The sequence below is a fragment of the Dioscorea cayenensis genome, chromosome 16, assembly GCF_009730915.1.
Source record: "Dioscorea cayenensis subsp. rotundata cultivar TDr96_F1 chromosome 16, TDr96_F1_v2_PseudoChromosome.rev07_lg8_w22 25.fasta, whole genome shotgun sequence".
NCBI classification, from domain to species: Eukaryota; Viridiplantae; Streptophyta; class Magnoliopsida; order Dioscoreales; family Dioscoreaceae; genus Dioscorea; species Dioscorea cayenensis.
The window spans coordinates 5,653,784-5,657,892 of NC_052486.1; the positions used below are offsets into that span (position 1 = coordinate 5,653,784).

Here is a 4,109-nt window from a genome sequence, read left to right on the forward strand (position 1 = left end):
AACTATTATAATTGTGATGATTTAGGATCTTTTACAATTACGTACGAAATATACTAATAGTGTTGTAATCACCACAGGTCATTTTATTTTTTTGTCATCACATTTTTGGTCGCAAAAAATTAAACTATTTAATATCTACTAAAGGTTGTTACAAAAAACAAGAATAACATTGTAGTCTTAAAGGCCTTGCACGTTTATAGCTCAAATCAAAACACTCTAAAAACGAATAAATGGAGTTTGTTTGACAAATTTTCGGGACCAAATTCAATATGTGTGTGTGTATACATTTTTTAAAAGAAAAAATATTTAAATTTTTAAAATATTTGTAAAAACATGAGGCAAGAATCAATGTACAAAAATATTCTCCAAATTTATTGTTTTGCAAGTTGTTATTGTTTACCTAATCCTCAAAAGTTATATTTTAAGTAGTAGAAAACACGCTTTTAATTAAATCATACCTAGACTTTATCATATTAGAGAAAAAATTTTAAAATTAAAATTAAAATTAATAAGAGATTTAACAAATCCCACAAAACAAAATCTAGATAATATAATTTTTTAAAAAAATAAATTTCAAAAAGATATATATCCTCAATGAACTTAACATATAAAAGAAATAAACAAATATGGTGAAGCCTCAAGTAATTATGTGCTTATGGAGATCGATGGCAATAGTTTGGCTTATTTTGATTCAGAGAACCTAAATGTCTCAAACATCTCTAGATGTAGAGATACATGTTATTGATGGTCACAAATTTTTTTTTTTTCTTTTCTTACATTCACTTGCTTAGTTTATGCGATGGATAAGAGATAATTGTTGTTTTGCTTTATCTTTTTTAATTTCAAAATTAGCTTTATTGAATTTTCTTCAATGATGATTGTTTGTTAGTGTTTTATTTTTAGACACTTGGAATCTTAGGTTCCTAATAAGAATATGTTATTTATATTTTGCTTATGTGATTTTCCTTTTTTTGATAATTTTTTTATTTATTTAAAACAACAAAACCCAAATGCGACGTGGAACTTGTCTCTTCTTAATTGAGAAGAAAAAATAGTATGAAAGATATAATTAAATTAGAATTTTAAAATTTTAAAAATTATTTCATTATATTCTTATTTTTATTAAATATGTAGAATAAACATTAAAAAGAGGGAATAACATTTAAGTCCAAAAAAAAAGAGTCAAATTGTAGTAGAAGTTGAGGATGAAAAGCAAAAAAGAAGATTCAAATGCATAACTGAGTACTTCATTTCAAATTTAGGATAATTTTATAATCCATTTTCTTTCGAGAATAATTTTATAATTGTATTTTTTATATTAAAATTTCTAATTTTATATATTCGAAATAAGAATTTTGCATAATTTAGTGATATTTATTTATTTATTTATTTATAAAATATTAAATACTTTTATTTGCTTGTGTGATAATATTTTTGCTACTAAAAATTTATCTTTTGTGACAAAAGTATCTAAGATATAACTTTATATTTATCACAGATAAATTATCATATTAGTGACAAAATTAGCATAACAATTGATAAGTGCATGTGTATTACTAATACAAAGTATTCTTTTTCATACATGATCATTTTTTTTTCTCAGATTTTATCGCTAATACATGTGTTTTTGTGTTCTTTTGTGCATGAATGGGTTGTGGAGCCAAATGTAGAGGAAGGAGGCCAAAGTAGATTACAATTACACTTTGTTGATGTAATCTTTGAGTGAACAAATGTGAAGACAAAAGTTGTGCTTGAAAATACGTGAATGTGTGCCAACCTCCATGCGCTCAAACAATTACATGATTTGGAGGGGCACAAAGACAGTCACATTTGAGTATTCAAACTTGTGCAGTGCTAGCAAGATCTTCATCAATGTTACCCCTTATGAAAGAAGTGACGCGATCTACGGCATAAACGTGTGCCCGTTTATGTTGCCTCGATGAAAAGTGTGGATTCGAGAGTGTTTTTGATGGAGTACTGTAGGAGGTTACTGCAGTAAATCAATGTAGTAATTCAATGTAGCAGTTACTGTTCACAAGCAGTAAAAAAATTAGATTCCTGCAGATTCACATGGGAGTGTGGCGTGTGGAAATTCCACACGCCCGTGTGGATTCTTTATTCCAGCCTTTTCTAAAGCCGCAACTTGCATCGATTTGGGAATATTTTTTTTCCATCTTTCCACTATCTTTTCCCCTACTTTGGAGAGGCCTAGAGCTAGGGTTTAAAGGGGGTTTGGCAAGCTTTTTGGAGTGCTTCTATGGCTATCTACACCGCGTTCCTTTGGAAGAGGGTTATTGGGGAAGCTTTCGTCGGTACTGATCCGGCGAGGTGTGCCCTAGGCTTGACAAGGGAACCTTTGAAGAGGATGAGGCTACTCAATAAGACAATTGACACGAATACCAAGGGGGTTTTACTTATCGATTGCATGTTTTTACTTTTTATTTTATTATTGATTATATCTTGCTTCATGGAGAGCTAAACCCCTAGTGGGTACTTGGACTTGTAAACCCTAGGATGTTATTGTTTCATTGACCTTTTATTATGCTTTCCTTAATTGATGTCTTTAATTAAGTTCCAATCTTGAATGCTTGTTGAATGATTTATCCCTTAGAGTGACAATAGGGTTGAGAGTTTACATTGGTAGTCCTTGTGAGTGAGTGACACACTATGAGGAATAGACAAAGAAAGATTAGAGAGAGTCGAGAGGGTGAGTCGAGAGGTAGCGGAGCGTCCCATTTCCCCTTCATTGTGATTAATCCTACCTCCGTGTTCCAAGAGTTTTTTATGGTCATAATAGAGTGAAGTTCTAAAAGAGAAACTCTGTTTGGGCTTAGTTGCGCGAGCAACAGAGTGAAGTGTTGAAATAATCCTCAGTGCTGGGGCTTAATTGTGACTAGGGGTCTTTCACCTAGACCGAAAGGTTAGACCTATATTAGGGAATAAGGTTTATCACTCGGAATCCCTAGAGCTTCTTGTAACTGTAGGCAGTGTGAGGTGTTGAGACTGATTGATTTCTCCACCGGGGCATCAGTTAGGAGACATAATAATAGGTCTTGCACTTGAAGCAATAATCCTAGGGGGAGCAATGTCCGAGTGTCCCACTTTCAATCGATTCCCTTTCCTCTCATTTTATTGTACCTCTCTTTCTTATTTTTTTTAGTTCTTTTCATATTGATTATGTTCAGAATACTATTGATTCATCTTCACTTTAGTTAAATAGTAATCTTTGTGTTTCTGATCACTATTCCCTGTGGATTCGATTACCCACTCATCGGGGTATTATTAGTTTGACAAACCCGTGCAGTTGCGGGTCACACGCATGGGGTGTGTCAAGTTTTTGGCGCCGTTACTGGGGAATAGGAGTTTTAGAAACACTTTGCACTTTGCTATTTTAGCTATTAATCATTTACTCTGTTTCACACTTTCTTATTCTATCATCGTTCTTATTAGTTTTTCTTTGTTTTGTAGCAGCTCCAGGTTATGACCTAAGGGAACCCTTCGATATTGGTTGAAGGAGATCCTAAACTTGAATGAACACTTCGTAGAAGGTATAAAGAACTTGTGCAACAACATAATCATTCAGTTAAAATAAAAGATGAAGGATATGAAAATATGGCTGAACAAGAGGGCCAAAGAAGAACTCTTTCAGATTTTGTAAGACCTACTATTCATGGGACACAATCGAGCATTGTGAGCCCACTAGTAGCAGCCCAAAATTTTGAGTTGAAGCTGGCCTTTATTCTGATGGTTCAACAGTCCCAACAATTTAACGGGTTAGCTGATGAAGACCCGAACAATCATATTGAGAACTTCCTTGAAGTGTGCGACATGTTGAAGATCAATAAGGTTTTTAATGATGAAATTCACTTGAGGGCTTTCCCATTCACTTTGAAAGGAAGGGCCAAACAGTGACTCCATTCATTGCCAAGAGCTTCCATCACAACATGGAATAAAATGGTTGAAGCTTTCCTTGCAAGGTACTACCCTCCGGGAAAATCGGTAAAGCTTCGCACTGAGATATCTTCATTTGTTCAGATAGAGCTTGAAACTTTGTTTGAGACTTGGGAATGATTCAAGGACCTTTTGCGGAAGTGTCCACAACATGGGAT

The 4,109-nt window shown here is 33.4% G+C and overlaps 1 non-coding gene across 1 annotated transcript; it reads right to left on the reverse strand.

The window, feature by feature from the left end:
* Nucleotides 1-4,002: 4,002 nt before the first annotated feature.
* On the reverse strand, nucleotides 4,003-4,109 carry LOC120279827. Its single transcript, XR_005542127.1, has one exon. It is a non-coding gene; the product is annotated as a small nucleolar RNA R71 (small nucleolar RNA).